An 8,859-nucleotide genomic window follows, 5' to 3' on the forward strand; every position below is an offset into this window, starting at 1 on the left:
TGTGTGTGTAAGTGAGAGAGAGAGACTGAGTTGGAGTGTGTGTGTGTATTTTTGTGCAATTGAGGGCATGGGATCATTGCTGATGTTGGAGTTCCCTCTGCTGGTTATCAGCAGATATTGGATTTTTATAACATGGAGAACTGTTCACCATTAATAGATTATTGGGAAGGTGATGGCCTAGTGGTATTATTGCTGGACTGTTCCGGGGATCTGGGTTCGAATCTTGCTATGGTGGAATTTGAATTCAATAAAAATCTTGAATTAATGATGATTGTGAATTGATTGTCAGGAAAAACCCATCTGGGTCATTAATGTCCTTTAGGGAGAGAAACTGCCATCCTTACCTGGTCTGGCCTACATGTGACTCCAGACCCACTGCAATGTGGTTGACTCTGACTGCCCGATGGACAATAAATGTTGCCTAGTCAATGATGCCCTCATCCTGTGAATGAATAACAAAAAAAGTTTAACTTGCCCGGAGAATGATGGCGATTTACTTCCTGCTGTCTTGTGATTTGAGACTGTAGTTGCATTTACTTTCTAAGTAGTTCCAACCTCATCTGAGGCCTCAAGAAAAACAGGGGAATTCTGTCAGGATCCTGCATAATATTTACCCTCCCTGGCCACAAACTGAGATTCTGTTCATTCTAACACTGATTGTATGAAATCTGACTGGGTGTAAATTGACTTCTTGTTTCCAACATATAACAAACAACATGCTTCAGAAACACAATGGGATTGTCGCGATGTTGTGAAAGGTGCTAAATAAATGCAAATTTTATCTTTCTTTACTGGACTAGTCTCCTAAAGAGAACGTGAATGAAGAGCATGTTCTATAATTCTCATAGTTCATTAATTATTCCCTCACAAAGGCTTCAGTCCAAGACTCACTCTCAGAACTTTCTTGAGAAGAATAAATCAGCACAGCCACTGAACAGCAAGCAATACCTGTCCCGTCACCTCCTCCCTGCTCACCATCCAAGGGCCTAAACAGTCTTTCCAGGTGAAGCAGCATTTCACCTGTCCCTCCTTCAATCTGGTCTACTGCATTTGCTGCACTCAATGTGGCCCACTCTACATTGGAGAAACCAAAGACAGACTGAGCGACCGCTTTGCAGAACACCTCCGGTCTGTGCACAAGCATGACACTGAACTTTCTGTAGCCGGTTATCTTAACACAGCGTCCAGCCCACATGCTCATGTGTATGTCCTTGGGCATGCTGCAGTGTGCCAGCGAATCACAGTGCAAACTGGAGGAACAACATCTCATCTTCAGACTAGGCACTTTACAGCCTTCTGATCTTAATATTGAGTCCAACACGTTCAGATTGTGAACTCCCTCCCAATTCTTCCCTTTCTTTTAGCTTCATTTGTTACATTCTCTGTCACCATGTCCTCTCTCCCCTCCCCACACACCAGTGGGACTGTCTGTCCTTCCCAGCCTGGTAGTTAGACCACTATTGTTCTGCCATTCTCATATTCCCATCACTTAATCTAAACTATCTACAGCTTCTCTCACCAGCAACCCCCTACCTCCCAATCTAGAGTCAAAACGTTAGCTTGCTCTCTCTCCGTGGATGCTGCCTGACCAGCTGGGATCCCCAGCATTTCTTTTGCTTTCAATTCTACTCAAAAATAACCTGCTCAGTGACGCTCAGTTCGGGTTCCGTCAGGGCGACTTAGCTCCTGATCCCATTACAGCCTTGGTTCAAACATGGACAGAAGAGCTGAATTCCAGAGGTGAGGTGAGAGTTACAACCCTTGACATCAAGGCTGCATTCGACTGAGTGTGGCATCAAGGAGCCCTAGCAACACTGGAATCAATGGGACAAACTCTCCGGTGGTTGGAGTCATACCTGACACATAGGAAGATGGTCGTGGTTGTGGGAGGTCAGTCATCTCAGCTCCAGGACATCTCTGCAGGTGTTCCTCAGGGTAGTGTCCTAGGCCCAACCATCATCAGCTGCTTCATCAATGACCTTCCCTCCACCATAAGGTCAGAATTCCACTCCCTCCACCACCAACGCTCAGTAGCAGCAGTGTGTACCATCCACAAATTGCCCTGCAGAAATTCACCAAAGATCCTCAGACTGCACCTTCCAAACCCACGACCACTTCCATCTAGAAGGACAAGGGCAGCAGATACATGGGAACACCACCCCCTGCAAATTCCCCTCCAAGCCACTCACAATCCTGACTTGGAAATATATCGCCGTTCCTTCACTGTTGTTGGGCAAAATCCTGGAATTCCCTCCCTAATATCATTGTGGGTCATCCCACAGCAGGAGGACTGCAGCGGTTCAAGAAGGCAGCTCACCACCACCTTCTCAAGGGGCAACTAGGGATGGGCAAGAAATGCTGGCCAGCCAGCGACGCCCACATCCCAAATATGGTTTTAAAAAAAACTTGAGGATGCAAGAGCAGGGAAGCCTGAGTGTATATGTCACAAGTTAATGTAGAAGGTTGTCAAAGGATACAGCGGGATATAGATCAGTTGCAGATATGGGAGGAGAAATAGCAGATGGAGTTTAATTCAGGTAAGTGTGAGATGCTGCACTTTGGGAGATCAAATGTTAAGGAAATGTATACAGTTAATGGCAGGACCCTGAACAGCATAGATGTACAGAGGGATCTTGGGGTTCAAGTCCAGAGCTCCCTGAAAGTGGCTACACAAGTAGTTAGGGTGGTAAAGAAGGCTTATGGCATGCTTGCCTTTATTGGTCGGAGAATTGAGTACAAGAGTCAGGATGTCATGTTGCAGCTTTATAAGACTTTGGTTAGGCCACATTTAGAATATTATATTCAGTTCTGGTTGCCACATTACAGGAAGGATGTGGAGGCTTTGGAGAGGGTGCAGAAGAGGTTTACCAGGATGCTTTTCTTTTCTATTCATTTTTTGTGGAGTGTGGCCGTCGCTGGCTGGGCCGGTATTTATTGCCCCGTCCCTAGTTGCCCCTTGAGAAGTTGGGGATGAACTGCCTTCTTGAACCGCTGCAGTCCATGTGCTGTAGGTTGTCCCACAATGCCCTTAGAGAGGGAATTCCAGGATTTTGACCAAGTGTCAGTGAAGGAACAGCAAATGGGCAGCACGGTGGCTCAGTGGTTAGCACTGCTGCCTCACAGTGCCAGGGACCCGGGTTCAATTCCAGCCTCGGGTGACTGTCTGTGTGGAGTTTGCATATTCTCCCTGTCTGCATGGGTTTCCTCCGGGTGCTCCGGTTTCCTCCCACAGTCCAAAGATGTGCAGGCTAGGGTGGATTGGCAATGCTAAATTGACTGTAGTGTTCAGGGATGTGTAGGTTAGGTGGATGGGTCTGGTTGGGATGCTCTGAGGGTCGGTGTGGACGTGTTGGGCTGAAGCGCCTGTTTCCACACCGTAGGGATTCTACATATTTCCAAGTCAGGAGGGTGTGTGACTTGAAGGGGAACTTGCAGGGGATGGCCATGTTCCCATGTATCTGCTGCCCTTGTCCTTCTAGATGGAAGTAGTCGTGGGTTTGAAAGGTGCTGTCTGAGGATCTTTGGTGAATTTCTGCAGTGCATCTTGTAGATAGTACACACTGCTGCTACTGAGCGTCAGTGGTGGAAGGAGTGGGATGTTTGTGGATGTGGTGCCAATCAAGTGGCTGCTTTGTCCTGGATGGTATCAAGCTTCTTGAGTGTTGTTGGGGCTGCCCCCATCCAGGCAAGTGGTGAATATTCCATCACACTCCTGACTTGTGCCTTGTAGATGGTGGACAGGCTTTGGGGAGTTACTCACTGCAGTATTCCCAGCTCCTGAACTGCTCTTGTAGCCACTGTGTTTATGTGGTGAATCCAGTTGAGTTTCTGGTCAATGGTAACCCCCAGGATGTTGATAGTGGGGGATTCAGTGATGGTAACACCATTGAATGTCAAGGGGCGGTGGTTAGATTGTCTCTTATTGGTGATGGTCATAGCCTGGCATTTGTGTGGCGCGAATGTCACTTGCCACTTGTCAGCCCAAGCTTGGATATTGTCCAGATCTTGTTGCATTTGAACATGGACTGCTTCAGTATCTGAGGAGTCGCGAATGATGTTGAACATTGTGCAGTTATCGGCGAACATCCCCTATTCTGACCTTATGATGGAGGGAAGGTCATTGATGAAGCAGCTGAAGATGGTTGGGCCTAGGACACTACCCTGGGGAACTCCTGCAGAGATGTCCTGGAGCTGGGATGACTGACCTCCCACAACCACGACCATCTTCCTATGTGTCAGGTATGACTCCAACCAGGGGAGTGCTTACCCCTTTAAACTCATTGATTCCAGTTTTGCCAGGGCTCCATGATGCTACACTCGGTCGAATGCAGCTTTGATATCAAGGGCTGTCACTCTCACCTCACCTCTGGAGTTCAACTCTTTTGTCCATGTTTGAACCAAGGCTGTAATGAGGTCAGGAGCTGAGTGGCCCTGGCAGAACCCAAACTGGGCGTCACTGAGCAGGTTATTTCTGAGCAGGTGCTGCTTGATAGCACTGTTACTGACACCTTCCATCACTTTACTGATGATCGAGAGGAGACTGATGGGGCGGTTATTGGCCGGTTGGATTTGTCCTGCTTTTTGTGTATAAGACATACCTGGGCAATTTTCCACATTGTCGGGTAGATACCAGTGTTGTAACTGTACTGGAACAGCTCGGCCAGGGGAGCGGCAAGTTCTGGAGCACAAGTCTTCAGTACTATTGCCGGAATGTTATCAGGGCCCGTAGCCCTTGCAGTATGCAGTGTCTCCAACCGTTTCTTGATATCACATGGAGTGAATCGAATTGGTTGAAGAACATAGAACATAGAGCAGTATAGCACAGTACAGGCCCTTCAGCCCACGATGTTGTGCCGAACTTTTACCCGAAACCTAAGGTCTATGTAACCTCCACCCCTACCTTATACTATCATCCATTTGCCTATCTAATAGCCACTTAAATGCCCCTAATGAGGCCGACTCCACTACCCTCTCCGGCAATGCATTCCACGCCCTGACCACTCTCCGAATAAAGAACCTACCTCTGACGTCTCCCCTATATCTACCTCCACTCAGTTTAAAACAATGCCCCCTCGTAATAGCTACCTCCACCCTAGGAAAAAGTCTCTGGCTGTCTATTCTATCTATACCTCTGATCATTTAGTACACCTCTATCAAGTCACCTCTCATCCTTCGTCATTCTAAAGAGAAAAGTCCTAGCTCTCTCAACCTTTCCTCGTAAGACCTTCCCTCCATTCCAGGCAACATCCTGGTAAGTCTCTTCTGCACCTTTTCCAACGTTTCCACATCTTTCCTGTAATGAGGTGACCAGAACTGGACACAATACTCCAGATGTGGCTGAACCAGGCTTTTGTATAGCTGGAGCATAACTTCACGGCTCTTGAACTCAATCCCTCTATTAATGAAAGCTAACACACCATACGCCTTCTTAACAACTCTATCCACCTGGGTGGCAGCTTTCAGGGAACTGTGGGCATGAACCCCAAGATCCCTCTGCTCCTCCACACTGCCAAGAATCTTTCCGTTAACCCTGTATTCTGCTTTCAAGTTTGTCCTTCCAAAATGAATCACCTCACACTTTTCAGGGTTAAACTCCATCTGTCACTTCTCAGCCCAGGTCTGCATCCTATCAATGTCTGTTTATAACGTAGAACAGCCCTCCGCACTGTCCACGACGCAACCCACCTTCGTATCGTCCGCGAACTTGCTAATCCACCCTTCCATTCCTTCATCCAAATCATTTACAAAGATCACAAATAGAAGAGGACCCAGGACAGATCCTTGTGGTACACCACTCATAACTGAGCACCATGTTGAATATTTTCCATCCACTACCACCCTTTGTCTTCCAAGGGTCAGCCAATTCTGAATCCAATCTGCCACATTTCCCCCTATCCCATGCCTCCTTACCTTCTGCATGAGCCTACCATGGGGAACCTAAGACTTGTATCTGTGACGCTGGGAACCACTGGAGGAGGCCGAGATGGATCATCCACTCGGCACTTCTGGCTGAAGATTGCTGCGAATGCTTCAGCCTTATCTTTTGCACTGATGTGCCGAGCTCTTCCATCATTGAGGATGGGGATATTTGTGGAGCCTCCTCCTCCTTGCTGGATTAGAGGGTATGAGCTATAAGGAGAGGCTAAAAAAACTCGGTTGTTTTCTCTGGAGCAGAACAGGGTGAGAGGAGACTCGATAGAAGCCTATAAAATTATGATGTGCATAGATAGGGTTGACGGTCAGAATCATTTTCCCAGCATTGAAATGCCTAAAACTAGGTGGCATGCATTTAAGGTGAGAGAGGGAAAGTTCAAAGGAGATGTGAGGGGAAATTTTTCTACACAGAGAGTTGTAGGAATCTGGAATGCACTGCCAGGGGTGGGGGTCGAGGCATATACAATAGGGGTGTTCTTGATAAGCACATGAATACGCAAGGAATGGAGGGATATGGACCAAGGGCAGGCAGAAGGCATTAGTTTAATTTCCCCTCCCCCTACCGCATCCCAAAACCAGTCCAGCTCGTCCCTGCCTCCCTAACCTGTTCTTCCTCCCACCTATCCCCTCCTCCCACCTCAAGCCGCACCTCCATCTCCTACCGACTAACCTCATCCCACCCCCTTGACCTGTCCGTCCTCCCTGGACTGACCTATCCCCTCCCTAACTCCCCACCTACACTCACCTTTACTGGCCCCATCCCCGCCTCTTCGACCTGTTTGTTTCCTCTCCACCTATCCTCTCCTCTATCCATCTTCTATCCACCTCCCCCTCTCTCCCTATTTATTTCAGAACCCCCTTCCCCTCCCCCATTACTGATGAAGGGTCTAGGCCCGAAACGTCAGCCTCTCTGCTCCTATGATGCTGCTTGGCCTGCTGTGTTCATCCAGCCCTGCACCTTGTTGTCTCAGTTTAATTTGGCATCTTGTTCGGCCCAACATCGTGGGCTATTCCTGTGCTGTACTGTTCCATGCTCTATGTTCTATTAAAGATGATGGGACAGGTTGAGAATGCTCTTAGTAAAGCAGACAGTATCCTCAGTTTCTCCATAGTTACTAAAATATAAAAGCAAGGAGTGAATGTCGATACTGTGTGGAAGAGTGGCTCAGTTTAGTTTGGAGTAGTTCTATGGAATTCCTTGCCCTGTGAAGTAGTTGACGCTACTTCAGTAAACGCTTTTAAAAAAAAGTAGATATTTTTTGAACAATAAAGGAATTAAGGGATACGGTGAGAACGCGGGTAAGTGGAACTGAGTCCACGAAAGGATCAGCCATGATCTTATTGAATGGCGGAGCAGGCTCGAAGGGCCAGACGGCCTACTCCTGCTCCTAGTTCTTATGTTCTTATGTTCTTATGTTATGTACAGTCTGGGCACTGTGCTCTCAGAAGGAAGTGGATATATTGGAGAGAGAGTGCATAGGAGGTTTATTGGAATAGTTCAGGGATGAGAAACTTCTATAGAAACTGGGACGGTGTTCCTCGGAGAACAGGAGGTCGAGGGGAGATTTGATCAAGGTTAGAGGAGATAGAGCGAAACTGTTCCCATTGGTGGAAACAGCTAGAATCACAGAGCAAAGATTTAAGGAAAAATTTCGAAAGAAGAGTCATACTCTGTTTCTCTGTTCACAGACGCTGCCGGACCCGCTGAGTTTCTCCAGCTGTTTCTGCAGTAGTTTCAGATTTAAATAAAGGAACCGATGGGGTTAGCAGTGAATGGTTTAGGTTTAGAACGTGTGGACAGAGAGAGTGGTGAACGCTGAATAATTGAGGATTTCATAAAGGATATTGGATCATTACCTGAAGAATAAATTACTGGGCTACAGGGGAATGGCAGAGGAGTGGGATGAGCTGAAATACACGTGCAGAGAGCTAGCAATAGGCCAAATGGCTTCATACTCTGCTGTAACCATTCTATGGTTTTGTACATTTTCCAAATAAAATCCTGATAAAAGGCAGGCCAGAATTGGATTGACAGCTAATCCGCAGTAATTTGGCGGGAAAAAAGCTGGGAAAAATCCAGAGTCCAGTGAATCCTTTGGGATCAACTCAGAGACAGTTCAGACCAATTATTTTGGTAAGATAGAGGCAGAGTAAAACGATCCAGCCAGATCTCCTCTGCTCCCCCTGTTATTTTTCTTTTCTCTTTTTTTTCCCTCCTTTCTGCTTTTTCTTTCAACTAATGACTCGGATTTACCCGAAGGGGAATGTGGTGGGTCCAGGAGGCTCGAGAGCAGTGTGTGGGGGGATACAGTCCCACAGCGGAGAGCAGTGTGGGGGGGTGGATGCAGTCCTGGAGCAGAGAGCGGGGTGTGTGTGGGGGGGGGGGGCGGAGGGAGGGGGGGATACAGTCCCGGAAAAAACTTTCCTTGGAGCGGCTGGGAGCCGGTGCGGAGGGAAGCGGAGACTGGGAACCGAGGGGAGCAGAGCGAGGAACGTTGTTGGACTGGGGTCTAGCGCAGGCAGTCAGACCATGTGTGAAGCCCCTCCGCTCAGCTGCTGCAATGTAATGTTTATTTGTAATTTTTTTATCTGACTGTAACGTTTATCCTTTTAGCTACGTCTTATTTCCACCTTATACTATGAATCACTGTACAGTAATGCAACTACTTTTCTTTCTTATTTCTGTTTTTGTATCTAAGATTTGTACCTAAGTACTTGTACCTAAGGTGGCACCATAAGAGATGACATTGTAAACTTTTGACTGTACTCCTGTACTTCTATACTTGAGTACAGGTACAATAAAAGGATGGTCTAATGATAATTCAATGTAAATATGCAATGGGTGACCAGGAGAGAGCAGCAAATATTCAGGTAACAGTCAAGAGAGAGAGACAGAGAGAGGAGGGGGGAGAGAGAGAGGGGGGG

This window comes from Rhincodon typus, chromosome 16 (genome assembly GCF_021869965.1).
Source record: "Rhincodon typus isolate 14 chromosome 16, sRhiTyp1.1, whole genome shotgun sequence".
Lineage (NCBI taxonomy): Eukaryota > Metazoa > Chordata > Chondrichthyes > Orectolobiformes > Rhincodontidae > Rhincodon > Rhincodon typus.